The sequence below is a fragment of the Hylobates moloch genome, unplaced genomic scaffold, assembly GCF_009828535.3.
Source record: "Hylobates moloch isolate HMO894 unplaced genomic scaffold, HMol_V3 SCAFFOLD_18, whole genome shotgun sequence".
Lineage (NCBI taxonomy): Eukaryota > Metazoa > Chordata > Mammalia > Primates > Hylobatidae > Hylobates > Hylobates moloch.
The window spans coordinates 4,032,721-4,048,183 of NW_026652293.1; the positions used below are offsets into that span (position 1 = coordinate 4,032,721).

At 34.9% G+C, this 15,463-nt stretch overlaps 1 protein-coding gene across 7 annotated transcripts in view; it reads right to left on the reverse strand.

Moving 5' to 3' along the window:
- Positions 1 to 15,463, reverse strand: part of SYT14 (synaptotagmin 14) — a 232,133-nt gene that overhangs the window by 135,196 nt on the left and 81,474 nt on the right. The window lies entirely within an intron of this gene.

Here is a 15,463-nt window from a genome sequence, read left to right on the forward strand (position 1 = left end):
ATAAATTCACAGCCAAATGTTATGAGACATACAAAGAACTGATACCAATCCTACTGAAACTGTTCCAAAAAACCAAGAAGAAAGGAATCCTCCCCAACTCATTCTACAAAGCCAGTATCACCCTTACACCAAAGCCAGCCAAAGACATAACAAAAAAAGAAAACTACAGATCCATATCCCTAATGACCACAGATGTAAAAATCTTCAACAAAGTACTAGCAAACTGAATCTAGCAGTACATCACAAATATAATACACCACGATCAAGTGGGATTTATTTGAGGGATATAAGGATGGTTCAACATATGCAAATCAATAAATGAGATTCACCACATAAACAGAATTAAAAACAAAAACTATATTATCATCTCAATAAATGCCGAAAAAGCATTTGATAAAATTCAGCATCTCTTTATGATAAAATCTCTCAACAAACCAGATATAGAAGGAACATATCTCAAAATAATAAAAGCCATATGCAACGAACTCACAGCCAGCATCAAACTGAACGGGTAAAAGAAACATTCCCCCTTAAGAACTGTAACAAGACAAGGATGCTCACTTTCTCCACTCCTATTCAACACAGTACAGGCAAGTCCTAGGCAGACCAATCAGGCAAGAGAAAGAAAGAAAGGTCATCCAAATTGGAAAATAATAAGTCAAATTATCTCCATTTGCTGATGATATAATCTTATGCCTAAAATAATCATCTCTCTAAAGACTCCTCCAAAAGACTTCAAGATCTGATAAATTCAGTAAAGTTTCAGGATACAAAATCAATGTGCAGAAACCAGCAGCATTTCTATACACCAATAATAAGCTGAGATCCAAATCAGGATGGCAATTCCATTTATAATAAGCTACAAAAAATAAAAATAAAACACCTAGGACTACATTCAACCACAAAGGTGAAAGATCTCTACAAGGAAAACTATCAAACACTAATGAAAGAAACTGTCAATGATACCAACAAATGGAGAGACAACCCATGCTCAGGGATTGGAAGAATTGATACTATTAAAATGACCATACTACACAAAGCGTTCTATCCCCATCAAAAAAACAGTATCATTTTTCACAGAATTAGAAAAAACAATCCCTAAATTCAGATAGAACCAACAAGGAGCCCAAATAGCCAAAATAACCTTAAGCAAAAGATCAAAGCTGGAAGCATTACATGACCTGACTTCAAATTATACTGTAAGGCTATACTAACCAAAACAGCATGGTACTGGTACAAAAACAGACTTACAGATGAATGGAACAGAATAGAGAACCCAGAAATAACTGATCTTTAACAAAGTCAACCAAAACATACACTGGGGAAATGACACGCTATTGCATAAATGGTGCTAGGAAAATTGGATTTCCATTCCTCTGCTACATGCAGAAGAATGACACTGGACCCCTATCCCTCACCACATACAAAAATTATCTCAAGATGAATTAAATACTTAAACACAAGTCTGGAAACTTTAAAAACTCTAGAAGAAAATCTAGGAAAAACTCCTCTGGATGTTGGCCTAGACAAAGAATTCATGACTAAGATGTCAAAAGCAAAAACAACAGAAATAAAAATAAACAAATAGGGCTATATAAACTAAAAGGCATCTGCACAGCAAAAAAACAATCAACACAGTCAACAGACAACTTGAAAAATGGGAGAAAATATTTCCAAACTATGCATCTGATAGAGGAGTAATAATATCCAGAATCTACGAGGAATGCAAACAACTCAACCAAAACCCCTCAAATAACCCTATTAAAAAGTGGGCAAAGGAAATTAATAGACATTTTGCAAAAGAAGGCGTACATTCTGCAAATGGCCAACAAGCATATGACACCAGTCAGAAAGGCTATTATTAAAAAGTCAAAAAATAACACGTTGGCAAGGATGTGGAGAAAAGGGTATGCTTATATACTGTTAGTGAGAATGTAAATTAGTACAGCCTCTAAGGAAAACAGTATGTAGATTTCTGAAAGAATTAAAAGTAGATCTACCATTCGATCCAGCAATCCCAATACTGGGGTATATACCTAAAGGAAAAGAAATCATTATATCAAAAAAGATACCCGCACTTACATGTTTATCATAGCACTATTCACATTAGCAAAATATGGAATCAACCTTGTTCATCAACAGAGGACTGAATAAAGAAAATGTGGTTTACACATACCAGGGAATACAACTCAGCCATAAAAAACTGAAATCATGTCTTTTGCAGTAACATGGATGGAACTAGAGGCCATTATCTTCAGTAAAATAACTCGGAAACATAAAATCATATACTGCATGATCCTACTTATAAGTGGAAGCTAGGTAATATTTACACGTGGACATAGAGAGTGGAATAATAGAAACTGAAGATTCCGAAAAGTGGAGGGAAAGTGGGTGGGTGAGGGATGAGAATTACCTAATGAGTACAATGTACCCTATTTGGGTAATGGTTACACTAAAAGCCCAGGCTTCACAACTATGCAATATATCTATGCAACAACACTGTACTTGTACCCCTTACATCTATTTTAAAAATATATGTATATATATATATTTATATACATTTTAACTTCTGATTTTTCTATAATGAACATGTACTACTTACACAATAAAAATAAAACAGCAATAAAGATTTACTTGGGTGTAACAGTTACACAAAAGAACATTTTCTCCTATTATGTTATCTAAGTTATTTCAGTGGAGGAGTTTGGTGCATTAGCTCTGAGGGCAGACACCATGTGTTTAAATTTTGGCCCTGCCATACACTTGCTATTAACCTTAGACCTAAGTTCCTTAACCTCATTGTGTTTCAGTTTCCTCATCTTCAAAATATGGACACTAACAGAACTTGTCTCTTAATGGTTATTATGAAGATTAAATGAGTTAATTTATGTAAAATGTTCACAATAGTGTTTACCACATAATCATTCATACATTATAGCTATTATTTGCAGAACTATACTTTTTATTAGTGTACTAAAAATACAGATTTTTTAGACTTCCAAAATATTGTAATCCATCATCTTTAAAAAGCTGTTTACTATGAAATTATAAAAAAGTTTAAGGGTATATTCTTTCTTTGAAAAACAAGTAAAAATGTTTAAGGGTGTAAATATTTTCCTTATAAAGTGTTATGCTTTATTAAATTTATACTTAATTAAAGAATTTCCAAAGTTACCAATGACCAAAATCCCATGATGTTTTTCACTTACCTACTAAAATCAAGGCACAATGACTAAAAGATTGGTTAAATTATAAAAAGCCAAAAGCTTTTTTCATAACTATCTGAATAGTAAGTAACTGCTTTACTATACTCAAAATCCATTTAAATGATCTTACTTTTGGTGGATGGCATTTCAACAACTCAGACTTCAATAAAATCTGATTTTCTAGGAAAATCTTTACCCTTATGAGTACATATCAAGCAAAATGAAAGAGATATTCTAAGGCGTCAAAACACCTCATATTTTCAAGGTAATTTTTGACTCACACATCAAAGATTTCAATGTAATTTATTTCCTCAAAGGTAGGAAATCTCAAAAAGAGAGCTCCACATTAAGACTGCTTAGATGAAAGATTTTTTAGAATTATACATTAAAATAAATAGAACCTGAATTCCATTTCACCCAAAACTAATGATATTCAGTTGATATTTACCTCTTTAAAATGGCTCTGTAATTATTTAACATGAATGAAGCCAGAGAAACATATTACCATAATGTATAATTTATATACTTATATCTTTAACTCAGCTCTCATGGTCTATCCCTATTGTTCAGTAAAAGTTTGCATTCAGTCAGGTCTCTCTTCTTTTTGCTTCTCAAAACTCAAACCATGATTAATATCTGCCTCAAGAGAGGACAGACAGGACATGTTCTTCTGACATTATCATCTGAACATTTCAACGTAGGTTTTTGCTATTATAACTGACTTCTACTTTTTTTGTCTCCCCAATTCTTATTCTAGTTTGTACGATAGCAGTAACTGGAAAGAAAGAATATTAGAATGATCCCGTCCCATATTAAAACTCAGTTTTAAGGCAAAAAAAAAAATTGAAAATGCAATAATTTGGGGAGTACTATGAACAAATTTAGAGAATACATAAATAAATAGTGCAAATGTATAGGTAAGCTTCTATCACAATTAGTAGAATGGAAAACATGGAAGAGTAAATTAGGAGAACAGTATAGCTAAATTAATCAGTTTCTAATTAGTGTCTTCATAGTAAGTATTTAAATAAAAAACCAACAGAATTGATATATTCTTCTGTTACAGTATTTATTTGTAACTATTAATATTTACACTCTACCTCTCAATGATGGGGTTTTTTTTTACTGGGTAGTAGAGTCAGAGTCACTTTAATGAAAAATGAAAGAAGTGGGTATGAGGAGTTAATATCACGAACAAACAAGTATTATTTCACATGGTTTAATACTCTAACTCAAGCTAGGTTTTCCTCTGCTCCCCCTTTTTAATTCCATTTTTAGAAAGGAAATAAATGATAACTTGGAAACTTCTAGTGGTAAAGAATCTTTCTACTGGTAAGAGAGGAAAACATGATTTGAGAATAAGAGATACTTTGTGTGGGACAAACCTGATGAAGTGCTTAGGGCAATCTAAAGGTAAAAGATGGTGATAAAAAGGTAATACAAGAGACAAAAGTAGGAAGAACTGGTAGAAAACACTGCTTAATTAATTATTTTTCATAAGGCTATGGAAGCAGCTGGTATGCTACTGAAATTCAACTGCATTGATACCATTCTGTTATGTCATACTATACAAAAATATCCGAGTTAGATGGCAGTGTACTTAATCTTTCTTAATCTAGCATCTTCAGTTGATTCCAATGATACCCTTCTCTGCGAAAAAAAAAAATGACCATATGAAGAAGAGAAAAAAGGAAGAAACTTAACTCTGCCATGGCATTTAAATGCTCCACCAGGTATTACTTTCCTGTTCTACTTCCGGGCATAGTCATTCTCTGCTGGTTGTCCCTTATTTGTCCTGAAGATGCTAAAGTGCACAGCAGTCCTTAGCAAAGAGGGAAAGAATAAATTTCTCTCCTTCTTGTTACCTTCTTTTAGAAAAAAAAAATCCCTAAACAACAATAGGTGGGCATTACAGGATTTATTAAAACAGGTTTTTGAGGTCTTACAATGGCCCCCTTGCTCTTCACAAAACCCAGGCATCAATCAGGTAAAAGCTATAACAGGAAAACAACCTGAGAAACAGATAGCAATCTCCACCACCACTGGCCACACTGATATTAAAGGATAACAAAAGAATATTATAAGCAACTCTATGCCTACAAATTTGATGACCTAGGTGAAATAAACCAATTCATTAAAACACATAATATTCCAAAACTCACACGAGAAGAAACAGATGACCTGAATAGGTATGTATCTATTTAAAAATTGAATCAATTATTAATAACTTTCCAAAGCAGAAATTTTGAATTCAGTGGTAAATTCTACCAAGCATTTATGAGAAAAATTATACCAATTCTGTACACTCTCTTTCAGAAGAGAGAAGTAGAGTGAATATTTCCTAACATCCTATGAGGCCAGCATCACCCTAATACCAAAGATATTACAAGAAAAGAAAACTACAGAGCAATATCTCCATGAAGAAAGATTCAAAAATCCCAAACAAATGAGTAGCAAATCAAGTCCAATAATGAATAAAAACCACAACCAACTGGGTTGTATTCCAGGTATGCCAGGCTGGTTCAACATTTGAAAATGAATGAATGTAATCCATCCATCACATATGGATGAAGAAGAAAAACCATATGATACTATCAACAGATACAGATAGCAAGCTATACTGAAAACTGCCCCATCCTGGGCAACGTGGAGAAACTCCCATCTCCACCAAAAAAAAAAAAAAAAAAAAAAAAAAAAAAGACAGGCATGGTGGTGCACACCTGTAGTCCTAGTTACTCAGGAGACCAAGGTGGAAGATTGCTTGAGCCCAGGAGGTCAAGGCTGCAGTAAGCCATCATTGTGCCACTGCACTCCAGCCTGGGCAAATGAGTGAGAACCTGTCTCAACAAAATAAAACAAAACAAAGAAAACACTGTCTTCCCATACTAATTAGTTTTATTACTGAGCCAAGTTCACCATGTCTGGTTCCTAAATCTCTCTCAAGAAACTGTTCTTGTGAGTGATCTCTCAGACTCTCCTCCCTGTCCAACAGCCACACACAGACATGCATGAATCCCAACAATAGAGAAAGCTGACACACTTTCCTAAAACACTCCTCACCTCATCATACTCAATGATAAAAGACTGAAACCTTATCCTCTAAGATCAAGAAAAAGCCAAGCATGCCTACTTTCACCACTTCAACTCAAAATAGTACTGAAAGACCTAGCCAGAGCAATTAGGCAAGAAAAAGGAATAAAAGGCATCCAAAGTGAAAAGGAAAAAATTATCTCTGCTCACAGATTATATGATCTTCTATGCAGAAAATCCTAAAGATTCCACCTTAGAAAAAACTGCTAGAACTAATAAACAAATCAGACCGGGTGCAGGGGCTCACAGCTGTAATCCCAGCACTTTGGGCAGCTGAGGCAGGTGGATCACTTGAGGTCAGGAGTTAAAGATCAGCCTGGCCAACATGGTGAAACCCCATCACTAGTAAAAATATAAAGATTAGCTGGGCATGGGCATGGTGGCAGGAAACTGTAATCCCAGCTACTCGGGAGGCTGAGGAAGGAAAATCACTTGAACTCAGGAGGCAGAGGTTGCAGTGAGCCAAGATCACACCACTGCACTCCAGCCTGGGCAACAGAGCAAGACTCCAAAAAAAACCAAAAAAACTAATAAATCCAGCAAAGTAGCAGGAAACAAAGTCAACACTAAAAAAATCAGCTACATCTCTATACACTAATAATGAACAATCTGAAAAGGAAATTTCTAAGGAAACAATTCCATCTGCAATTACACCAAAAAGAATAAAATACTTAGAAATAAACTTAACTAAGGAGGTGAAAGACTTGTATGGTGAAAACTGTAAAACATTTCCAAAAGAAATTGAAGACATAAATAAATAAATGAGAAGACACACTATGTTGATGCTTAGAAAACTTAATGTTAAGATGTCAATAATACCCAAAGTGATTTACAGATTTAATGCCACCTCCACAAAATTCCAGTGACATTTCTTGCAGAAATAGAAAAACCTCCTAAAATTCATATGGAATCTCAAAGAGATCCCAATTCTGAAAAAGAGAAACATAGCTGGAGGACTCAAACTTCTTGATTTCAAAATGTACTATAAAGCTACAGTAATCAAAACACTGTTGTACTGGCTAAAGACAAACATATAGACCAATGGAATGAAACAGAGAGTCCTGAAATAAAACCTTGCATATATGGTCAAATGATTTTTGACAGGGGACCAAGACCATGCAATGTAGAAAAGGCTTTTTAACAAATGTTTGGGAAAACTGAATATCCAAATGTAAAAGAATGAAACTGAACCCTTGCCGAGTATCATTTATAAAAATTAACTCAAAATGGATCACATCATAACCATAAGACTTAAAACTATAAAACTCTTAGAAGAAAACATAGATAAAAAGCTTGTTAACACTGGATTTGGCGATTTCTTGGATATGACACCAAAGGCACAGAAAACAACAAAAAATACACAAAGTGGATTTCATGAAAATTAATACATTTTGTCTATCAACAGGGTAAAAAATGCCATCCCAAAATGGGAAAAAATATTTGCAAACTGTATATCTGATAAGAGATTATTATCCAAAATATATGAAGAATTCCTAAAACTCAACAACCAACCAACAAACAACGTGATTCCAAAATGGGAAAAAGATTTGGACATTTCTCCAAAAAAGATATACAAATAGCCAATAAGCACATGAAAAGATGTTCAGTGTCACTAATAATTAAGGAGATGCAAATCAAAACTACAGTAAGATATCACCTCATACCTATTAGAATGGCTATTATTTTGAAAAAACAGACAATAATAAGTGCTGGTTAGGAGGCGGAGAAATTGGAACCCTTGTACGCTACTGGAGGAAATGTAAAATAGTACAGTCACAGTGGAAAACAGTATGGCAGCTCCCAAAAAAATAAAAATAGAATTACCACAGAGCCACCAATTTCATTTCTGGGTCCACACTCAAAAGAACTGAAAGAAGAGTTTCAAAGAGATTTGTACACCCATGTGTACAGCAGCATTATTCACAACAGCTAAAACACAGAAGCAATACAAGTGTCCACCAATGGATAAACGGTTAAGCAAAATATGGCACATGCACAAAACAGAGTATTATTCAGCTTTAAAAAGGAAGAATATTGGCCGGGCACGGTGGCTCACGCTTGTAATCCCAGCACTTTGGGAGGCCGAGGCGGGCGGATCATGAGGTCAGGAGATCGAGACCACGGTGAAACCCCGTCTCTACTAAAAATACAAAAAAAATTAGCCGGGTGTGGTGGCGGGCGCCTGTAGTCCCAGCTACTCAGAGAGGCTGAGGCAGGAGAATGGTGTGAACCCGGGAGGCGGAGCTTGCAGTGAGCCGAGATTGCGCCACTGCACTCCAGCCTGGGTGACAGAGCGAGACTCCGTCTCAAAAAAAAAAAAAAAAAAAAAAGGAAGAATATTCTGATACATGCTGTAACACAGACGAAACTGAGGACATTATGCTAAGTGAAATAAGTTGGTCACAAAAAGACAAATAGGGTATGATTCCATTTATATGAGGTACTTAGAGTAGTTAAAATCACAGGGGCAAAAAGTAGAATGGTGGCTGCCAGGGTTGGGGGAAGGGGGAATGGAAAGTTGTTTAATGGGTATGGAGTTCAGCTTTATAAGATGAAAAGAGTTCTAGAGATGGATAGTGGTGATGGTCCACAAAATAGAATTGAAAACTATTGAGCTGTACACATAAAAATGGATGGTAAATTTTATGTTATGCGTATTTTACCACAATTTTAAAATTGAAGGAAAAAAAGGAATAAAATTCTGATACATGCTACAACATGGATGAATCTTGATGACATCATGCTGACTGAAATAAGCGAGACAAATACAGTATGATTGCACGTATATGATCTACCCAGAGTGGTCAAATTCATAGACACAGAAAGTAGAATATTGGTTATCAGAGGCTGTGATGAGAGAATACTTATTTTTTAATGGGTATAAAGTTTCTGTTTAGGATGATGAAAAAATCCTAGAGATGGAATAGTGGTGATGGTTGTACAACAATGTGAATATACTTAATGACACTGAACTGTACATTTAAACATTATTTAAATGATAAGTTTTGTGCTGTATATATTTTATCACAATAAGGAATAAAAAGAGAAAAATACTGTAGATGTAAAAAATAAAATAAAATTCTACACTATTGAGAGGAATTAATCCCATCACATAAAAGATCTCCAAAACACCAAAGATGCAGTAAAAAGAGTCAAGATTATTTCCCCTTCAAATTGGCCATATTTAAAAAATAATACACATGATAAAGAATTCCTTAGAGGAGAGATATTCATAAACAAAAATCTGAAATTAAGAAAAAAGTTTACCAAAAATCTAAATAAATATGTATGGTTGACCCTTGAACAACTGGAGTTTGAACTGTGCAAGTGTAGTTATAAATAGATTTTCATCCATCTCTGGGATGGATGAGACAGCAAGACCAACCCCTCCTCTTCCTCCTCAGCCTACTTAACATGAAGACAAGAATGAAGACCTTTTTGATAATCCATGTTCACTTAATGAATAGTAAATACATTTTCTTTTCCTTATGTTTTTTTTTTTTGGAACAGGGTCTCACTCTGTTGCCTGTGCTGGAGTGTAATGACACAATCATAGTTCACTGCAACCTCAAACTCCTGGGCTTAACTGGTCTGCCCAACCTGGCCTCCTGAGAAAGTAAGGTTACAGGCATGGGCCACCAGGCTTGGCTAGTTTTTCAAAATTTTTTGTAGAGACATTATAGGCATGAGCCACTGCGCCCAAGTCCCCTTATAATTTTCTTAATAACATTTTCTTTTTTCTAGCTCACTTTACTGTAATAATACAGCATATAATACAGATAAAATTAAAAATATGCATTAATTGACTGTTAATACTATCAATAAAGGCTTCCAGTCAACAGCTGGCTATCAGTAATTAAGCTTTTGGTGAATCAAAAGTTATATGTGAATTTTTGACTGAATGGTGGGATCAGTGCCTCTAACTCCTGGGTTATTCAAGAGTCAAATGTAATACACCTAACTTTAACTATTCAAAGTCACTACACTATTTTTATATCAAAGAATTCTGGAAAATACAGAGAGAATTTTTAGTACTTTTCCACTTTTCAAAGAAATTATGAAAATTAATAAAAAATTTTAATATAACAGTTAAAATGGACTTAAATGAAATATAAACAAATAATCTATTACTCTTAAATATTAAATTATTATAAAAGTAAAATATAAATAAAAGGAATAAAAAATATATTTTGGTAGTCCTAATTTTAAGATAACATCAAAATTAATAGAATGAAGCTTGTGATATAGCTATAACAGAAAGAGAATGACAAGTAGGGGTGGGTGTGTGTGTGTGTGTGTGTGTGTGTGTGTGTGTGTGTGTAAGCTATATACCCTAAGACATAAGTGATGCTGAAAATTATTTTTCAGTGGTGTTTTATATTAACTTGCTCCCAAAATAAATAATGTAAATTTAATAATACAGCTTTCCATAATATATAAGTAAAGCTATGTAATCTCTATGGTAAACTAATAATAAAAAGCTATCAATAACAAAAGACATTCTAGTAATTTTACACTGAACTTCATCTTCACATAGAATCATCTTTAATAAGCTTCTCCTAATATAAAAATAAAAAGTATTAATTAGCGTGAATGAAATTTCAGAGGTTGGTCTAGCTCGTCAATTAAACGGGATATCCACAAACCATATTTTGACACTGACCTTTTTAAAATAAGAGAGGTTTATCAGAAAATGCCCTTAATTTTAAGCACAACACAGTAAAAAAAAAAATTAAAATTGTGAACAAAAGGATTTGACGAATTATTTTAATGTTTCTTTTTTCTAGAAAAATTTCTTACAGATATCATCCCTTTCATACTTCCAAAAAAGAACCCAGAAGATTAATATGGCCACCTAGAGGAGAAAACATGATCAACAAATATGCCATTACATTTTCTTACTTTTTCTAGAATATGTGTATTTCAGATTTATAACATATAAACTGCTCTAAAGGACCAACTGAAAGGATTCATCTTGTATGAAATAGACTTAGGGAGACTACTAAAGTAGCAGTGATGACCTAATGAAAGCCATATAACATTAATTTTGCTGTCAACTTGCCAAGTATAGTTTTTATCTTGCCGTGTGACTTTGGGTTAAAAAAAAATCAACTTAAAGTCACTTCAATTCTGTAGAATCTTACCTACCACAATACATGGCAATGCAAATTAAATATGACGGCATAACAGAGTGAGGCACATAGTAGGAACTCAATAAATGGCAGTCCTCACTATCTGGTAAAAGTTCTTTTGCACTGGTCTCTCCTAATACCTCTTCAGGTCCTCTCTAATCTTCTCTTCTCCTACAGATTTGTTTTCAAAATTGGCTGTTCCAAAGCTTCTCAAATGGAATACTTAGGCTGTTGAGAAATAGACTAAAGGTCCCTTATTAGCATTAATGAGGTAAATATTATGCCATGTAAAAAACGTATTTTAAAATATTTTTCCTTCTACCTTGTGATTCCCTTTAGTTAACTCACATTAGTCAGGTTTAACCTTTATAAACTTGTGTGATGGTCACATGCAGACCAAAGGGTCACAGCAGTAAGAAGTGTAACTTACTCTATTCATCTCTTCCCTTATGTGTCATTTATTTTCTACTCACACAGAAAAACGAATGAAGTCCTATCAAGAGAACTGTACCCAGCAGTTCTCTTAGGTGGGTGATCAGCCACAAAGTAGCAGTTTCTGCAGAGGCAGCTTTGCAAAGGGGCAACCACCAGGTGGAGACGCAAATCCCCCTCCTTCCCAAATATACACCAGAGGAGAGTATCAGTGAGCGGGAGGAAGAAGGTGAACAGTTGGGTTATAAACAAAACCCTTCAACTACCTCTCTGACTCTCAAAGTTGATAAAGAGAGAATAGATGGTAAGAAAGTGAAGGCGGCAAATGTATACTTCCTTACCACTTATCCTCTCCTTAACAACATTCAATCTGACTTCCTTTTTACTCTCCTAAAACTCTAATTGAAAATGATTGATCAACTTCTACTGGACAAAGGGGTTTATCTGAATTATCATCCTCCCCAACCACGCTGCCCTCCTTCTTCTTCTAAAACTTTTCTTCCACGGCTGATAAAATATAACATTTTTCTGATTCTCCTCTTTATCTCTCTTACTGTTTCTTTGTGTCTTTACATGATGCCCTTAATTCTCTTGTCAAAGGAAATGATTCTCTGATCTTTTCTCTCCACACATTCTCCTTCATCAATTTAATTCATGCCCATAGTTTCTGTTCTCTAAGCATATATGATCTGAAAACTTCTCCCTCAAACGCATTCATGATTACAAGCTTGACAGCCATTTCCAACTGCTTAAATATCCTGCCTCATCACATATGTAAAATCATTTACTATATCTCTTATCCACTGCTCACTTCCAACCAAACACAGGTCGCTCTCTGCATTTCATATTTATATTAATGACGTCATCATTCTCCTCATCCTACATGATGGAAATCAGTCATCTATGATGCTTCCTTTCTTTTTCCAAATGTTCCAAACACATTCAGTTCCTAAATCCAGTAAGTTCTACCTCAATAACCTCTCTCCTATCTTCCTTTATTTCCATTGCCACTACTGTAATTCAGACTTTTATCATTTTCCACATATACTACCCCAAAGATCTCCTTAACTGATATCTTTTCTGATAGTCTGCTTGCTGCTAAATTAATCTTTCTAAAGCACAACCCTGATTATGGTTCCTTAGTAAAAAACTTTTCAGCAAATTCTCACTGGCAAACAAATTAAACCCTATCTTCCTAGTCAGGGGGCACTCCAGGCCTTAGACCTCATCTCTCTTTTCAATTTTATCTTCTATTCCCTCAGATGTATGTGTATAGATGCACCTATGTTGGAGCCAAGTGGGTTTCTCTCCATCCCTGAAATATTCTCTACATTTTATCACACTCTCCTGCTTAAAAACCTCGATTAATGTATATAGATAGTATGTGTACAAATGCACCTATGTTGGAGTCAAGTGGATTTCTCTCTATCCCTGAAATATTCTCTACATTTTATCACACTCTCCTGCTTAAAAACTACTGAGCAAGGCATTCCCCTTCTTCGAACAAAGATCCCAAGTTACAGGCACTGAAATACACTTTCTTTTGGATTCATGATTGCATGAAATCCCTATTCCATGCTTGCTGAAATAATTCTCACTCAAGTCTAACTCACCTAGACCCCATTAGGCTTCCTCAGATTCCTACCTCCCAAAATCGAAATCACCTACTCTGTGTATCTTTTTTTATTTTTATTTTCTAAAGTTTTGTCAGCTGGGTGTGGTGGCTCATGCCTGTAATCCCAGCACTCTGGGAGGCCGAGGCGGGCAGATCACAAGGTCAGGAGTTCGACATCAGCCTGGCCAATATGGTGAAGCCCCGTGTCTACTAAAAATACAAAAATGAGCTGGGCATGGTGGCAGGTGCCTGTAATCCCAGCCACTCGGGAGGCTGAGGAAGGAGAATCTCTTGAACCCAAGAGGCAGAGGTTGCAGTGAGCCAAGATCGTGCCACTGCACTCCAGCCTGGGCAACAGAGTGAGACTCCATCTCAAAAAAGTTTGTCTTTTTTTTTTCTTCCTCTGTATTTCTACTGCACTTTGTTCATGTGACTAACAGACCTCTCATCATATTACATATATACTCACTGATTTTCCTCCTCCAGTCAGTAGGCTTTTTGAGAGAAACAAGTTTATGATCTTCATATCCACAGTATCAAGCAGGGTATGACTGCTAAAAAGCGTTCACGAAAGCTTTTCATGTTTACAAAATAAATAAATCTCATCTTAGAATGCCTAAAATTAAGTGTTTCATCAAACAATTTAGCGTAGAAATGTGTAAAGAAGTACAGGATAGGTCCTAAATATATGGGTAAAATAAAATGAGAAGGTGATTGTGGGACACTTGGACCACTTGCAGAGGTTAGGGCAAGAATAGTAGAAGCACCTAGGTTGTATACCTCTCTCCTCACTCCTCTTTCCTTCCATAGGCTATAAAGTCAGGCTAGACTAACAGAACTACCAAGAAGTGCTCAAGACAGCAGAGGGGTGTTGGGGTAAGAGTTAAGAGAAATGGATAGAAAGTAAATCCTAAATGTGCCTGCAAAAAGGGAATGCACACTCAGGGCTTGCTCAGGACCATCACTCTTTTCACTACCATTATAATTAGCTACATTTACTGATCACTTACCTAATAGCTATCGGACACTATGCTAAAAACTGTACCACATATATCATTTAATTTTCATGGCAACCCTACCAGTTCAGTTTTATTCATATTTTACAGACAATGAAAGAAATCTAAAAACAGTGAACTATATTGCCAAAGGTTTCACAGCTAACATATTAAGAGATATGGCCAGAATGTTAACAAGGACCAGATCTCAAAACACATTCTCTTCCTGCTCTACTATTCATGTACCAGGGGTGTACATAACTTGGGGACTGGTTTTACTGCTTTGCATTATTTAATTAACTTAGTAAGCACATGTCTTATTTTCCCTAGTCCTACAATGTATTTTTGAGGGTAGAGTACCTGTCAGATATTTTTTATTTCTTCCCTTGAATCTCATAACGACCATATAGTAATCATTCAGTATTTGATTAATTTATTATTGTATCTGTGTACTAGCAGACATAAGAATTGAGGTGCACTAATCTTTAGTTGGCATGAAGCCAAATACAGTAATAGATGATTTATCCCCTTTGACAACTGTTCATGCTGGGATAAGACTTTAAGTCATCAATAGTAATAGGCCCTAAAACATTAAGTCACTGCTACAAAATCAAGGATAGCTTGTGTTTATGTATAATGATAAAAATGATATCTAGGATATATTATTCTGTCCCTCATATCTGGGTATAAAGATAATAATCATGATGAGTAGCCATACATTCTATTAAGAAAGTGAATAATTTATTTAAATGTGGAAAGAAATATGCTTTAATTAATGGCAAAACCTGTCTTATTTATGTCACAGAAAGACGTAAAAACATGTATAAGTGGACTGACATCTTCTATACAGGTTGAGTTCTAAAGTCTATTTCAGCACATAACACAAAATCAATTACAGACAAATAATCCTTCAAATTACTGAAATCCTTGAAAATACCTTAAATTGCCTTTAAAGAATGGTATAACATAGTACTAGCTCTCAATAAATTCATC